The sequence below is a fragment of the Dama dama genome, chromosome 19 (assembly GCF_033118175.1).
Source record: "Dama dama isolate Ldn47 chromosome 19, ASM3311817v1, whole genome shotgun sequence".
Classification (NCBI taxonomy): Eukaryota; Metazoa; Chordata; class Mammalia; order Artiodactyla; family Cervidae; genus Dama; species Dama dama.
In genome coordinates, this window is record NC_083699.1 from 9729805 (window position 1) to 9747586 (window position 17782).

Here is a 17782-nt window from a genome sequence, read left to right on the forward strand (position 1 = left end):
ATTGATAAGTGATATTTTCCGTACAGACATAGGGTTAGAAAGAAGGTTTGTTGTTTAATCAGTAAGTCATGTCCAGCTCTTTGCAACCCCATGAACTATATATAGCCCACCAGGCTCCTCTGTCCATGGGATTGCCCAGGCAAGAATACTGGAGTGTGTTGCCATTTCCTTCTCCAGGGGATCTTCCTGACCCAGGGATCGAACCCACGTTTCCTGCATTGGCAGGTGGATTCTTTATCACTGAGCCATCCAGGAAGACCAGAAAAAAAAAAGGTAGATAATTTTTTTTAAATTCTCATTCATCTTTCCAAAGAGTGAGAAGCCCCTTGAAGTCCTAGGTTTAAGACCAAAGGGTCCCTCCCAGACATCTTACTTTATCTCTTGTCCCCTGTGCCTTCAGGCCATGAAAGTAGAAGTCCAAGTTAACCTGGTTTGGCAACTGTCCTCAAGGCAAAAAGCCAGCTTGGGTGCTCAGGAGACCCCTCCCCACTTAGCATCTGGCCTGAATAGTCATTACTTTCTTAGAGAGTATTGCACTTAAGAAAATGATCTCTCTATTGTACCCAACATTTTCAAATTGTTTCATCAGGAGTATTGATGAATTCTATTGTGAGAAACAGAATTCAACCCTGGAGATTTCACATTCAAAGCCACAGAACCTTGAAGTCTGACAGCCGAATCAGAACCTGATCTAACCCAAAAGCATATTAGCTCAGGACCTGCTACTTTGTAATAATATCTGCTGATACTTTTAGCACTTTCTATGAGCCAAATATATTGATAAATGTTTCACAAGTATTATTTTTTTCATCTTTACAGTGATCCTAAGGGCTAGGTAAAATTATTACCCCATTTTACAGATAGAGAACCTGAAGCACAGAGAAGTAATTACCCTTAGGTAATTACCCACAGTTAAGTGACAGCATTAGTATGTGGCCTAAATAAAAACTTCAGTGATTACACTCTTAAGATCTATGTAATTTTACTCAATAAATAATGAAGAGGAAGAGAGAAAAAGGCAGTAAGAAAAAGGGAGAGAAAAAAAATCTGGAAGTGTTCTGGAGCTAGTTGGGTTGTATCTTTGGTACTCTAGTTGTAAAAAATAAAAGATGTTTGACTATGCAAAAAAAAAAAAAAAAGAAAAAGGGAGAGAATACACTACTAGGTATGGCAGAGTCAGTAATAGGATCCAGATTTTTCAATGTACAGTTCACTTCAGTTCAGTCACTCAGTCATGTCCAACTCTTTGCGACCCCATGAATCGCAGCACGCCAGGCCTCCCTGTCCATCACCAACTCCCGGAGTTTACTCAAACCCATGTCCATTGAGTCGGTGATGTCATCCAACCATCTCATCCTCTGTCATCCCCTTCTCCTCCTGCCCCCAATCCCTCCCAGCATCAGGGTCTTTCCAATGAGTCAACTCTTTGCATGAGGTGGCCAAAGAATTGGAGTTTCAGCTTCAGCATCAGTCCTTCCAATGAACACCCAGGACTGATCTCCTTTAGGATGGACTGGTTGGATCTCCTTGCTCTCCAAGGGACTCTTAAGAGTCTTCTCCAACACCATAGTTCAAAAGCATCGATTCTTCGGCGCTCAGCTTTCTTCACAGTCCCTATGCTCATGTCACGGTTGAGATATTTTCATCTTTTTAAAAACAGGTTCTTTAATTTTAAAAGTAGACACAAAGTACAGACTGGAAATTAAAACCACACTTAAAAAAAAAAAAAAAAACACCCAAAGGAATGACTGTTAGGTAATTAGATTTCAACTCTCAGTGGCTGCCAGTCTCAAAATCCAGCCCAATATTAATACCTTTGATCATATTTGAAGACTATTCCTGATGCCACACTAACAGCAAACATTTTTTTGGTCACAATTCTAATTTCATCTACTTCTGTCCAGGTCTAACATCGAAAAAAAAAAAAACAAAAAAACCTTGATTTATACTGGTTATCTCTAAACCAGTGATTTCCACAGTTTTTAAAAACTAGGGAAGGACTTCAGAATAGCTCTACTCCTAATTCCTTCATATATAAGGATGTCCAAAATTTAGTCTCAGAAATGGCAACCCCCGGAGAAGAGCAGATCTCCCACCTTTCCCAAGTTCATCTCATCCTTTCTCCTATCCACTTGCCCACCCACCAGTGAGAAAGAGAGCTTATCACAGAGGATATACTGCATTTGCATCTTTGCCTGCTTTCCCTACCCCTTCCACTCAGCATTAAATACATGCAGTTCCAACAAGAGATCTGCCTTTAATTGAGCAATTAAACCTCCAGTTAACACCTTCTTTCCTTCCCGATCACACAGCAGGGTAAGTAGGGGAAGTGGCCCCTGATCTGTGCTCAAAAACAGGAGTTCAGGACCCCTTAAGGTGCAAAAAGCTACAGTCAAACCAATTTATGAATTAAATAGCCCACAAGTATGCTCTGAGCCTTACTACAGGTGCTATAAATATTGAGGGGATAGAGAGATGTCCCACTCATCAAGAAACTAATGATGAGATGGGAGAATAACACATAGACAAACCAAAAAAATTTAAATAAAACATACACAGAAAAAAGCAGAATACGTGATACCTGGCCAATGAAGCATTCTGTAATGGTTCAAAGAAAAGAAGCCAAGGATGTCAGGAAAGAGTTCCTGTAGGGTGGGAGGATAGAGGTAGATGTCAAAAGATCAGTAGGTTTAAAAGAGGAAATATGAGAAGGGAAGGGAGTGGGAAGGCACTGTAAATGCCCCAAATACTGCTCTCAGTTATCAAAGTAAAAATAACTAATGAACATTGTTAATATGCTGTTTAAATATAATGTGATATAACAAAGTACATACAAGGATACTGGCAAAAATAACATACCATCAAGGATGCTTAAACATAACTTATCCAGAATCTAAATCCTGAGATTGACCTCACCTCTCTTTAAAAGGCTAGTAGTGATCATAAAGGGCCCTCCTGGTGGCTCAGTGGTAAAGAATCTGCCTAAAATTCAGGAGACGCCGTTTGATTCCTGGGTGAGGAAGATCCCCTGGAGAAGGAAATGGCAACCCACTCCAGTATTCTTGCCTAGAAAATCCCATGGACAGAGGCACCTAGTGGGCTACAGTCCATGGGGTTGCAAAAGAGTCAGACAAGGCTTAGTGACTAAGCAATAGGACAGCAGTGATCATAAAGGCTAATTTTGCAAAGATTTTAGCCTAAGATAATAAGGGTAAAGACTTAGAGTTTAATTTCTCTAAAGCCAGAGATGTTAACCTTCTAGATGTTCAATAGAGAACTTATATCAATGCAAATATTAGGACATCAGAAATTGTAAAAGGAAAGGTTAAAGGTCCTCAAAGCAGTAAAGAACAAGATGGGATAGTAAACCTAATTTGATTATAAAAATTTTCAAGCTCAAAAGAACATCAAAAAATCTAGCCAAATGTTTTAAATTTTGGAAACTCAGTATTGTTTTTCATGTGCTGAATTCTTAATTATTAAGAAGCTCTGAGGAAAAAATCTGAAGCCGATGTAGTTAGCCCAAGTTAAATGCATCTAACATACTTCCTGGTCAAGCTTATAAGTATTTGATTCCTTAAATCTAACTAATAAACAGCTTGTCCAAAGTTGCCATCTGAAGAAAGGTGTCATAGAAAGCATTAACAAGGCAAAATAGGGAACTAAAACCAAACACTATTACAAATCCCTCAAATGAAATTTATAGTGTGGTGATGCTGAAGCTGAAACTCCAATACTTTGGCCACCTCATGCAAAGAGTTGACTCATTGGAAAAGACCCTGATGCTGGGAGGGATTGGGGGCAGGCAGGAGGAGAAGGGGACGACAGAGGATGAGATGGTTGGATGGCATCACCGACTTGATGGACCTCAGTTTGAGTGAACTCCAGGAGTTGGTGATGGACAGGGAGGCCTGGCGTGCTGCGATTCATGGGGTCGCAAAGAGTCGGACATGACTGAACTGCTTTTTCCTTAAATTAGTACAAACAAGGTTTTAGACACAGCAACTAACTCCTGATTGTCACTGGCCTGTATGTCTTCTCCTATTATATTCTCCTGCATAGTTTCCTTCCCTTGAATATCTAATATGTTCACACTAAAATCATGGGAACCAGAGTGAGGCACAATGTTCTTGTAGCCAGGGCTTGGTTCCCTGCCACCCTCAGAATTCTCTATCATTCCTACAGCATCTCATCCAGGGAAGAGCAGGGATCTCTTGAGTGTCCAAACAAACAGCAGCTGAACCCACCGAAGTCTGAACGCTCACCACTTCTTTCCTTCAGTAATGCTAGGACACAAGAACCTATGCAGCCACAAACGACAATAAGGAATTCAAGTGAGCTTCCAAACCAGGGAGTGGTAACACGCAGAGCCACTGCCGAGCCTATTGTTGACACCATCCTGCCAGGACGGGAGCTGCTCTCAGATATCGAAGATATCAACTCTCCCAGACCTGGGGAGAGGAGTGAAATTTTGAGGCTTGGAAAGAACTAAATGCTTATCATTTAAGAAAAGTAAATGTGCTGACTCTGCTCCTCTATGAGGCAGTGATCAGAAACCTATTCATTTGCTTCTTCAAAACTGACTTTTTTCATCTATAATAGGGAGAATGAAGTGACACTTTCTACGCTGAGACTCTGCTCAAAATGGAAATTTGCAAAGTCACCCATAAGTGAATATGAGAAAAGCAAGTTTTATCTGTAACAAGATGGTAGTTTTTTCCCTATCAGATTAGCAAAAATCAAAAAAGTGTGATGACAAACTGTTGGTGAGCATGTGGAAAAATCATCATGTGATACATTTCTGATAAGAACAAAAACTGTATAAATTCCATCAAAGTTGATTTGACATTATTCGTCAAAGTTACAAATGTGTATACCTTTGGTTTAGCAATCCCACTTCCAAAAATATATTCTATAGCCATACTTGAGCATGTAGAGTATATACAGGGTTATTTACTACATCAGTGTTTTCAAAAGTTCACAAAAAAACCTAATTGTGCATTAATCTGGTTAAATTTAATATATCCATACATTGGAAAATATGTAGCCATTAAAAAGAAATCCAGAATAGCCAACACAATATTCAACAAAGTTGGAAGACTGAAACAACCCAACTCAAGACTTACTCTAAAGCTACAGTAATCAGGACGGTGGTATTGAAGAAAGAGTAAATGAATAAATCAATGGAACAGAACAGATAGCCCAGAAACAGACCCACATAAATGGAAATCAACTGATCTTTTACAAATAAACAAAGGCAATAGCATGAAACAATTTTCAACAAATGGTGCTGGAACAACTGAACATCCCTATGCAAATAAATAAATAAATTTAACCATACCCTTCACAGAAATTAACTCAAAATGAATCACAAACCTAAATTTCAAACACAAAAACTAGATAGACAACATAAGGGAAAAAAATCTATATGATCTTGGGCGTGGTGGTGATTCTTTAGATACAACACCAAAGGGATGATACACGAAACAAAGAATTGATAAGCAGAACTTCATTAAAATTTAAAACAATGCCAAACAAATTAGAAGACAAGCCACAGACTGGGAGAGAATATCTGCAAGACATTTAATAAAAGATTTATTCAAAATATACACAGAATGCTTAAAACACACACACACACAAAAATGGAATAAAAAACGGACCAGAAACCTGGACACCTCACCAAAGATAGAGAGATGGCAAAGAAGCATATGAAAAGATGCTCTTTTCATCATATGTCATCAGGAAATGCAAATTAAAACAATGAGATGCCATCATACCCCTTGAGAATGGCCAAAATCCAGCTAACACACCAAATGCTGGTGAGCATGTGGAGCAATAGGAGTTCACCTTCACTGCTGGTGGGAATGAAAAATGGTACAGCCACCCTGGAAGACAGTTTGGCAGTTTCTTACAAAACATATTCTTACATACGATCCAGCAATTGTGCTCTTTGGTATTGTCAACTCTCAAAGGAGTTGACAACTTATGTCCTCACAAAAACCTGCACATAAGTGTGTAGAGCAACTTTATTCATAATTACCAAAACTTGGAAGTAATCAAGATATTCTGCAATAGATGGATGGATAAACTGATACACGTAGACAGTGGAATATTATTTGGCACTAAAAAGAAATGAGCTATCAAGCCTTGGAGGAATCCTTTCACATTACTAAGAGAAAAAAGGCCAGTCTGAAAAGGTTACATACTGTGATACCAACTATAGGACATTCTGATAAAGGCAAAACTAACAAGACAATGAAAAGGTCAGTGATTGGTAGGGGCTGAAGGGTGAGAGAGAGCTGAACAAGCAGAGCATGAAATTTTTAGGGCAGTGAAAACACAGTGTATGATATCATAGTGATGGATACAGGTCATTACACATGTGTCCAAACCCACAGAATGCACACCACCAAGAGTTAACTATGATGTAAACCATATACTCTAGATGACTAAGATGTCTCAGTGTAGGTCCATCAGTCATAACCACTCTGGTAGGGATGTTGGTAATGGGGAGTCTATGCACTGGGTGGGGGTAGGGAATACATGGGAAAGTCTATACCTTCCCTTCAATTTTGCTGGGACCCTAAAACTGCCATTTTAAAGTATGCTATTAATAAAAAGGGAACTTCCCTGGTGGTCCAGTGGTTAAGACGCCACACTCTCAACACCAGGTGTGTGGGTTCCACCCCTGGCTGGGGAAACTAAGATCTCACATGTCATATGGTGTGGCCAAAAAATAACTAAAATTAAGTAAAAAGAAAAAAAAATTAAGAAGCCCTATATGCTGATATGGAATGACATACAATATATATTATTACAGTAAAAAAAAAAAAAGCAGATTCATATGGATGGTGCATTACCATTTGATTTCTGAAAGAAGGCAAAAAGCATCCATATGCATCCATATGATTATACATATATATATATATTAAAAATACAGAAGAAACCAATAACTATTGGTCTATTAAAGAAATAACTGGATGGCTGAAGGACAGAGGTTACAGAATTTTCACTAAATTCCCTTTTAGGTTTAAAAAATTTAAACATGAGAATGTACAATCTATTCAGTTATTCTTTTCTAGCAAAAGTAACAGAGTAATAAGAATTCTGTGAGGAAAGGATGTCTTATTACCTTCAGTTTTCAGTGAGGAATTTTCAAAAGTGTTGAGAACTGACCCTGACTTGAGTGTTTTGCTTTTGATTGAAACTTGGACACTAAATAATACATTTCACACTTCTCTTCTGATGAGTGAAAAAGAAGTGGGTACACAGTTTTGTGCTCTCTCTCTTCCAAGACTATACTTTCAAGATTTATCCAGTAAACAGAAAACTACTTCCAATTCACAACCTATTTCAAAAAGAAAAGCTGTGGTTCAGAATAAAACACTTGTATAAGCTTTTTTTCCCCCTTTTCAATTTGAGAAGAAAAGATTCCTCTAACATTCACATTTAGACTCTGATTAGGAAAATAAAATAATCACATTACAGGGATTTCTCCATGGGGGAAAAAAACAGGGCAGGGGGATGGGTGGGTTGGGGAGAGGGCTTTCTAGGCTTCATTCCATAAACACATTGCCAGCAGAAGACAGGTTTAGTGACTCAGGAATGGAACAGATTCTCATTGGCCCACTGAGTCTGTGAGCAGCCAATAGCTGATGCTTTATGAGAGGGAAGAAAACTATGAAAATTTAAAAAAAAAAAAAAAAAAACCCTCCCCAAGCCCTATTATTGAAATCCAGTGTTGAAAAACACTGCTTTTAAAAATTACTAAATACAAAAGAAATTACTAAATGTGAACTCTGGTGAGCCTTAAAAAGATAGCTAAAAAAAAGAATTTTTTTCTTTAAAATTGCTTCCCAGTTTCCTACTTCTATCACTTAAGTCCCAGGAGATAGTTACTTGTTTCTTTAATATTGAAACCCAAGTTTGTTTTTTTTTTCTACTTTAATTTTACTCATTAAGTTTCAAAATCCAAGGGCATAAGAAGATATACAGTGAAGAGTTTACCTCTGGTATGTCTCCCAGCAACCAACATGATTAGTTTCTAGTGTTCCCTTCCAGGGGTATTCTATTCTATATGCATAGAAGAAAGCCTTCTTTTCCCATCCCTCCCTTTCTTTCTGTTTTACACAAATAGTTGGAACCAACAGTCTTTGAATTGAAATAAAAATCAAAGGATCTTTTCATAACCCTAACTCCTTTTTTAAAAAAAGAAATCATTAAAAAAAAAAATATTTTCAATCCCATATCACTCAAAGTTAAGAAAGAGTTGTTTGGCAAAAAGAAATAGGAAGTCTAGAGAGCTAAATTACATGCAATCAAACAGCAAATCCACTCACTTCACTTCTGGTCCAGGATTGTGACCCCTGGAAAAAACAAATAGGTCAAAGTTCCCACCAGAGGTCCTTCTAGCGCTCCACAGAGACCTGTTCCAAGATCCAGTGGCTCCTTCAGTCAAAATTGAAGAGGGAGAGAAGAGGGAAGTAGGAAGCTGAATTCAAATGTTTGGTTCTTGTGGGCTAGCAACAAGGAAGCGAAGGCAGATGAAAGAGAAACCATGATTGCCTTAGAGCAGTTAATCAGTAACTCATAAGTGAGAGCACCAAACTAAATCTTTCTGCCTTCCAGTGGCAATAGAATAGCTAATGCATGGGCACCTGAAAGGTTAGACAGGTTCTTAAGCCCCTTGCTAAATTCTGGAACCACAGAGAAAAGAGGCTGCTAGGAGGGTAAGACACAGAGAAACAGAGGGAAACTCAGAACACCCCCCAGGGTCCTTTGCATTGCCTGAAGCGAGGCTGGGCTGAATTCCAAAGTGAAGTCTGGCATCCAGTCTTCTGAAACCCTCAACCTTTTCTTCTCCCCTAGAGCCAGAGATACAGGGAGAAAAAGAAGGCCCAGGAGAGAAAGGGGTGCGTTTAAGGCGAGGTGTGCTAATTAGGTCACTAGACCAGGCAGGCATCTGCTGGCAAGTCAAGGTTCAATTCCCAACTGTTTGAGATGGACATCCCTGAGCCTCAGTTTTTTCCTGGGTAAACCCTCTGCAAATACTGCAAATTTGAATACTGCAAATCTGAACCAGCTCAGGATAGTCTCAACACCAGAGTAGTTTCAGAAGCATCAAAACTCCAGCTTCTGGCCAAAGTTTAGAAATTTTCAGCAACTGTCCGAGGTGATTCAGGTCTCCAATTTGAAAACATTACAGAAACATGCCATCTGATTCCATCCATCAGTAAGGCATTATTTCAAGAAAAATAAGTGAGCAAAGCTTACACAAGATAAAAATCAACATCTAAGTCTCAGGATGCCAGAAAACACACATTAACATCATGAGGGGTCCTCTTAGACCCAGCATAATTTGACAACAATCTCAAAGTGATAAGTGGGCCACTTTGATGTGGAAAAGCATTTGCACAAGAGAATCTAAACACCACTCACTTCTAAACAAATAGCCAACACAGTTTATAAACAAAGCCTTGAATGTTTTTCTGGAACCAGGCCTGGATTTATAACCTCCTAAACTCCATACAGGGAATGCAGCGTCTCCACTCACCAGAAAGCTTATCAGAGAAACTTCTAAATGTCTGTATTTTGGATGGCATGCTGAGTTTGAAATGAAAACTCAGTATTTTTCATAAATTTGGCCTTGCTTTTCTGAATGACAACATGACATGCCAGACCACGGAGGCAGACAGACCTGGGTTCTAATTCCAAGACTCTTTCATACTCACTTAGATTTGGGGCAAGAAACCAATCTCCAGGTCTCACCGTTTCATTAAGGAGTATGGGATAATAATTCCTGGATCTCTTTATGAAGTTTAAAGTTGAACTAAAGTAAATGCACAGGCACATGATTGGACTAGATCAATGCTCATTTCCTCCTTTTCTTCCAGAGCTCCTTGCTTAAGATATTTACTGGATAATAATCAGAAACGCTGCTCTCCCTTACATTGTCTTAATCATGGCAGAATTCTTCAGGCCAAAATACATATTAAGAAAGATCTCTTTCTCATTTATGCACATGACCCATACACATTCTCATGACATACACTTGCTTATAACCAAATATTTAAATCAGAAGGTGCCCACTGTCAATTCCACTCAGCGAAATTAGACTAAATCATAAAACACTCTTGGTGTTTGACCACTTTATAACTACAACAAGTTTATATGGTTACAAACACCAAAGTCTAGAGAAAGGATTTCATATCTGCCCTCCCTAGATTTCCTAGAAACATTAGCATCATTAGCAATCATGACATTTTCACCCCAGTTTTTTCATTTATTAGCTGTAGAATTTTAAGAAATCCTTTGGCAACCTTGGGCTCTGGCTCCCTGATTCATACAATAAACACAGTAGACACATTTTTCTGCTCTGTAACATGACAGATCACAAGCCACAAGCATTTGGTTTAACGCATCGAAAATGCAGAACTTGATGAGACTTTAACTTTGCTACAGAAGTTTTCTTCGCTGCCCCTTCTGTGTCCATCCTGCCCTCTTTTACTTTGAAGCACAGAAGACAGAAACCCTGAGGATAACAACACAAAGCTGTGTAAACTTCTTCACGGCTTCTTAAAATGCACTTCTAATTCGGCACACCCTACCACAGCAGTCCTGGATTTCTCCTTAAACAAAAATGGTCACGGGTATCAAAGAGATGTGAGTGAGTGTCCACTGAACTGTGTCTAAATGATTTTCCTTGTGAGCAAAGCCAGCCTGGAATAAGCCCCTACTAGTGAGGAGAGAGAACACGCTTCCCAGGCTGAGGAGGCATTGTTCAAAGAAATGAGTTCTGCACCACTTGGGCCACAATTCACAGCTGATTTTCTGAAACAAAGAGCAATAACCAAATGGCGATGCTCTTCAGCAAGCTTCTCTGAGCTGATAATGTTGAGTAGACTCATGAGGATGAAGAAAAGGAGGCTACAGTCTCCCTCATCTTCTGTGTCCCAAAGTGACCAAAGGAAACGTGTGTCAACCTTGGTTATTATTATGCCAGAGGTTTGTCACGACTATAATGGATTTCAGTGGAGTCTAAATGCATGAAAAATGCCTAGAAATTATTCCAGTTCAAAAGTTAAATGTTCACATGCCCTATTGTATTCCTTTCAACCTTCTACCATAATTTTATATCTCTCTTTTTTTTCTCAGACAAATAATAGTCATGATCCTTCAAGCATGCAGACCAGAACTATTCTTAGAAGGGAGCTGCAGGAGGTTTATTATGTCATGAAACACAGAGCCAGAACAAAGAACTAGTGAATCACTCACCTTATCTTCATCTAAGAAACCTGAGAATTACAGGGTTTCTCTTTTCTTCCCAAACTCATGAGCTGCACTTGCCAAGACTGCAGGTTTTATGGTTGAGACTGTATTACAAAAATGTAAAAAGATAGATGCACACAATGTTTCTTACTGTATATATGACTCATCTAAAATGCTCAAAAACAAGGTTCAGGATTTTTTTAATCAAAGTTTAAGCCTTTGTTTCTGAATCTAGATGTCTGATTGCTTGGCACTTATTTAAGCCCTCTCCTTAAGAGTGCCACAGAGAGCATCTTTTCCCTGAAAACCTGAAACAGGATTAAAATTATTTCAGAAGTCACAATTCTTAGTTCACTGAGAACAGAAATCTAGGTTTACTTATCTATATCTTATATATCACTTTGTTGTATATCTTATATACAACTGGTTTTCAATAAATACTGTTCACTAAACGAGTAAATTAAGAAGGATTTAAGAGTTTTCCCAGTATATTATAGCACCCTAATATAAACCACCTTTATCATATTCTATTTCTGTAACTGTCTTTATAATTATTTAGAAGACTGATTCTAAAAATAAGTTTAATTGATGTTGATGATGTGGGGAAATGTATCAAACAGAAGCAATAACTGTAACAGCTTTTATGAATAATCTGGTGCAGCTATAAATCCTGGCTCTGCCCATCAACCTTCCCTCCCTTTGTCTCATCCTATGGCCTCTCCCCAGCCTTCCCCCAAGCACTCCCAGTCTCATTATCCCATGATCTGCAAAACTGCAGTTTACCTCCTGGAACCAGCAGAAACACATGTCACTGAGAATTAGGGAATTGGAGGCAGTTACAAGCCACCAAATAGGGTCACAAAGTATCTGAACCTGAAAATTAAGAGTTTTTATATTTTTAATGATAAAAAACTTAATTGGACACTTCTAAACGTTTGAGCCAGATGGATTGCATAATGTCTCGGCATTCATAATGAATGGGATGGGAAAGAGAACTTTAACAGCATGTTATTTGTTAATCATCTGAAAAGTCATATTACCGTTGACTTCATTTGCTGATGGTGGAAGGATATTGTCTAAATACTACCACTAATAAACATTTGCTATTCTTGAAGGCAAATTACTTAAAAATAGGATATAGCAAGACAGTGCTCATGTATTACTACACTTACGGTATTTTTTACACCGCACTTTATCCCAGAAAGAGTAATTCCATTTTCATATTTTTATTAGCAGTTAATTCTAACCAATGTTTATTTAATGGCAACTAAGTATACCAATTACACTGCCAAATACTGATGTAACTTAAGAAGAAGTGTACTACAAGAAGCTACAACTCCTTCTACATAACCCTTAAGATGTGTACCCTTGCCAAATGCTAACCTATGTGTAAACAAGGGAAACTCTTAAGGGGCAATGGAGTTGTCAAGACTCAATTTTAAGAAAAGGTGACTCTCTCAACAGAAAGCTTGAGGGATCTAATTGGTTCGTGTCAAAGTTTCTTGAAACATTCCCTGCAGATGATTAACCCCAGAAGTGATCAAAACGCCTGAGCAACTGGAAAAACAATCACTTCTTCTGGGAAAGCCTTTGTCTCTTTTCATTGCCATTTTACGTTGGTCCATTTCAGATCGCCTTTAGTTCTGATAAACAAGCTAAAAGGACACAGGTGGTGCTGGTTTGTACACGCCCGCCTCTACACCTGCGGAAAAGCGGCACAGGTCTGTCCCCTTAACGCTCAAGAACACCTGACCGATTTTTTTTAAACCGCTTAATTAGTAAGAATATTTTATTCCGGTCCACTTTAACGGGCTAAAAGAAGGGGGTGGGGGGAATCTCAAACACCATCCCAATAAGCAATTTCTCATCTCTTCCGTCTATGATCAAAGCGGTATTGCCCTGGGACGCGGGAGGGGGTCTTTTAAATTTTACCTGGTTATTGTTTTAATGCTGAACTTCTAACGTCAAAATGAGATCATAAACTTATTCCGAGTTACAAATAACAAAGAAAAAGTCTGGGGGGGCGGGGGGGCGGGAGAGAGCGCCGCAGACGCTCAACAGGGAGCAGGGCTTGGGGCACGTCGGGTGGCTGTGCCGACTCGCGGCGCCGTCGCCATGGGAACCCCGCGCAAGCGCAGAGCGCGCGGCTGTGTGTCCGGGACTAGCCTCCACCGCCCTGCCCCGCGCCGCTCGGGTGCCCCGGGTTTATTCCAGGAAAAGGCGATGGAGTAAATCCTCCCAGCGCTGAGAGCACCCGGGCTTCTCTGAAAGGGTCCCGAGTGGGGTCACTGGGCGCAGGAAGAGCTCGTGAGACTCCAAATGTAATGGACACCGCACTCCCCTTGCTGGGAAAAGCGGACCTGCTCTTCGCGGCGTCTGCGGGTCAGGCAGGGGTCCCGCCTAGAGGTGAAGCACCCTGCAGTAAGCGTGCATAAACCCCCACTCACCACCACAGGAGACCTGAGTTAAATCCTGGAGCGGGCTCACACACCCATCCTCCTAAATTACGGGACCCCAAGACCAGCTGTGGTCCCGTTCTCCGCCAGGCATTTGAGGGACCCCACGCGCACCACACCTCACACTGTCCTAAAGAGCGCGTCCCGGCCGGAGCTGCAGAGGGGCGCTCGAGCCACCTGCTCACTTGCACACCTGGACTGCAGGACCAGTCGTCTCCTCCTTTCTCGTCCCCCACCCCGACTCCCCCCAGAGCACTGACCGGATCAACTTTGAGTGCTCGAGAGATGGATTCCTCTGAGTCCTGCGAAGTGCTGGCTTGATGAGTTATTGGTCCCTGTGACTCCAACTCCAAAACCCTGTGGAGGAGCAGGAAAGCCCCCCCAGAAGGACACTTCTGCAGACCAGCCTGTAGAACCCAGAGACGGGCAGGACAGAATGGGTCGCCGCCGCCACAACCTGCTTTCTCATTCAAATCCTCACACTCACTCCGGAGCCCCCTCCCTGCCAGTCCCGCAGCTCCCGCGGAAATCAGGAACTGGAGCCGCGGAGAGCGGACTGGAGCTGGAGCCGCCGCCAGGGGACCCAGAGGCTGGGTGCGAGGGTCCGAGCGCTGGGCCCGGACCCCAGGGCTTAACACCCCCTTGAGGGGTTCCCCGGCAAGCAACGGCCAGGAGCACTGGAAATGAACTTTTTGTTGTTGTTTTGTTTTCTCCCTCAAGTTTCAAAGGGTCCCAAACGTAGGGAAACCCCCTCGAAACTCAGTTCGGGGCTGAGATACTCAAGAGCGTCCGCGGTGGGACAGTAAAGGAGTCTGGCGAAGTGAAGCTGGTGAAGGAAGGGAGCAGGGACTATGTGCAGTTTGCCCCAAAGTAAAAAGTGCCAGAAGTATATCGTAAGGAAAACTCACACCTGCTCATCTTATCTCCCCTCTTGTTGTTTTGTTTTGGTTTTATGTTTGCTTTTGTGTTTTACCATTCTACGAAAATAGCATCTCTTATGCTGTTACAACCAAGGAAACCTGCTTTGGGTAAAATGGAGCTGAAACTGAGCAAGAGAGGGTAGTTAAACCCACTTTTATTTCCCCGTCCCCGCCCCCTCCCCCAGGTGCCTCTGCTAAGCATTAACATGCCAGTTCTTCAATCAAATCAGTTTAGTGGCAGGGGGGCTCGAGCGGCCCACGTGCGATGAATCAGAGCACCGACCTGCGGAGCGAAGCAGTAGGCACTCAAATGGTGCTGAAACGGTGCAATCTACTGAGCATCCCGACGTGGCGAGTGACTAGGTCGCTGGCGGCTGCTGGAGCCGCGCACCCAGGCAGCCGCGTTGTGATCCGGCGTCGGCATTCCGGGATTTGCATTTATCAGCCTTCATTCAACCTGCCCTATTGTTAGTTCAAAGCCTGGCTGGGAGGGACTGGGAGACGCGGCTTCTCGCTCACCTTCAGTTTAAAATTCTCCACCAATAAGAAGGTCCTAGAAAAGCTGGCAGCTGGGGGTTGGCAGGGATTTTCTGGGCTTAGTGACAACATAAACTAAAGTCATTTTCTTTGTCAAGCGTGAATTTGCTCAGGAAGTTACAAATGAGCGTCAGAGCTCGGAGAACAGGGGGCCTGGCTGCCGGTCAGTTTTGACGGACAGTTAGTGTGGGGGGTGGTAGCACCGTGACCTCCCAGCACAAGATCTAGGGTTTCACCTTTTCATCCCACTTAGCCGATACCATAGAAACAACCCATTTGTATTATTCAATTCAACAGCGGCAATTACAATGTCACAGCAAAGCACCATGGGCAAGAAGAAACTTTATCCCCGAAGGCGATCCTGGACTCTCAGAAAAAAGGAAAAAGCCACCTGAATAGTTACTTGGATTTCTTCCTGCCAGAAGTACCAGGAAGAAATCAGTTTGGGAAAAGATGTAGAAGGTCCTTTGGCTCCTTAGAAAGACACTGTCCCAAATTTTCTGGCCCAGCTGCAAATTCCCAGCTTAGAAGAAATTAAGCAGATACTCCTTCCAGCCCTAGGTTGCTTTTTGGAGAGTTGTTTGACTGTTAATCTCCCTGGTGATTAGGAAGCACCCTCCCCCAAGAAAAAGAAAGGGGGAGAAAGATACCCAAGACAACCCCTCACACAACCATAGAAGTTATCCATGCCCCCCACCCCCAACCTCCTGTGTTTGCATCTGCAGTTTTTCAGATAGGAAAAAGACAAATGGTGAAATAAATGCATAAAAATATTCATAACAAGGGCACTTGTTTGCTATGCATTCTTTATTTTGATAGTTTTAATCAATTACCATAATTTTGAGAACATTACATTTTTTAAAATTATACAATATTTCAAACCTACCAAAAGCAAGGCAAACAACCCAAATCATACTCTCATTCCTTCATCCCTTTGTTTTTTTTAAATAAAGCATTCCAGATACAGCTAAAACCCCATCTCGTGGCCCTTCTCCCTCCCTTTCACCTCAAAGGCAATCATTCTGAAGTTGGTGTGAATCATACTTCATCATGGTCTTAAGTGTATATATCCATAAATCTTTTAATGTAGCTTTTCCCTCTGAGTCTTTCTTTCACCATTAATCAGAGAAAAATTACTAACTAAAACCAAGAAAATGTGATTGTTACACTAAGTTTTTCGAAGCAGGACAGAACTATTTTTCCCTGCTTGTGACAATCAAGGAGAACAATAACAAAGGGATTAGACAGTGGGTAGTAAACAGCCTCTCTAGGTCACACAAACCCTTCCATGGTTACCGAACAGTCCATAGGAAAACAAACCAAATAACACCCCATTCTTCCTTCACTGGTTACAAGGGGACTGGAGAAAATGGGACCTAGGTTAACACTTCTTTGGGCAGGTAAAACCTAAGTCCTATGTGGTAATAAAGTACCTTTTTTGACTGGTCTCTTGGTCATATAAGCTATAATCTTCTAGTAAGGACTTCCAAGCATAAGGAACTCCTGCTGGGAGCTCCATTCAAGGTTGAAATCAGCCTTGCTGAAAAATTTGGGGTTGAATTCTCCCTGCTTCCCCATACACAGGGACCTCCATCCTCGCAGGGAGTTACAGAAAGCCCTTTACGGCAGTCCTTTGACTTAACCTCCTCACAGCAGTAAAAGGGCTATGAAAGCAGCGATTTTTCTTAAATGCCATTGACTGGTGAAAGACATCCTTCCCAACCCCCACCCTCCTCTGGCTTTCAGAGCAGTGACTCTCATTAATTATACTGGCACAGCACTGCCTGGCCTCTCTTCTAAATAGCTGCCAGACTCCTCCATATCACCTCTGCCTTGATACACAGTGTGACACCAGGATCACAGAAAATCCTGTAAAAGGTACCCGATAAAGGGGAGATGATTGATGTGCCTTGCGGTGGGCCCGCTGTGCTGCAAATCTTAAGGAGTTCTTAGAAAACTGAACTAGAAATCTGTGTTGGAAATAGCTTTCTCTAGCTATGCAAAAAATCATGCTTTCAGTTGCAAAAATAGCTGTGTTTGAGAGACTCAAATCAAATCTTTAAGTTATAGGCATGAAACAAGAGAGTGAAGGAGATGAATAGTCTCTCTGTTTTAATCAATGCACCAAGAAATCAAGAGGATGACCAAAGAGCTTAACAATTATCAAGGAGGACCTATTGAGCTTTCAACACTTATGTCTGAAGCACCTGCCATGTACCTGGTGTTGCTGAAGTCTTAGCTGGAATATAGATAGTATCCCTGAAATATAGAGCAGTAGCTGTCACAGCTCTGCCCCCTGTATTCATCAAGACTTTTAGATAAAAATCCCAACTCAAACTAGCTTGAGGGCAAAAGGCACTGTGCTGACTCCTAACTTAAGACAGGAGAAAGGATAAGGGCCGCAGTAATGACTGGATCCTGGAGTTCAGTCATCATTACACTCATTCTCACTTTTGTTCCTACTATTTCTCTGCTTTTTTCCAAAGTTTTTATTGTATTCTCTCCTACTACATATGAGCGTCCCCTGTAGGCTGGTGGGGGTAGAGCATGGCCAGGGACAGCTCCAGACTTCAACCATCTCAGCCAACACCCAGGGGAGGG

General features: G+C 41.4%; 1 protein-coding gene across 1 annotated transcript in view; it reads right to left on the reverse strand.

Annotated features, from left to right (window-relative positions):
• The window catches only part of PLCH1 (phospholipase C eta 1), a 219331-nt gene extending 210817 nt beyond the window's left edge, over window positions 1-8514 (reverse strand). The window contains exon 1 of the mRNA XM_061168176.1: window positions 8340-8514. The gene's annotated coding sequence lies outside the window, so the exon portion shown is untranslated. The remainder of the gene's footprint in view (window positions 1-8339) is intronic.
• Between the last annotated feature and the right edge of the window lie 9268 nt (window positions 8515-17782).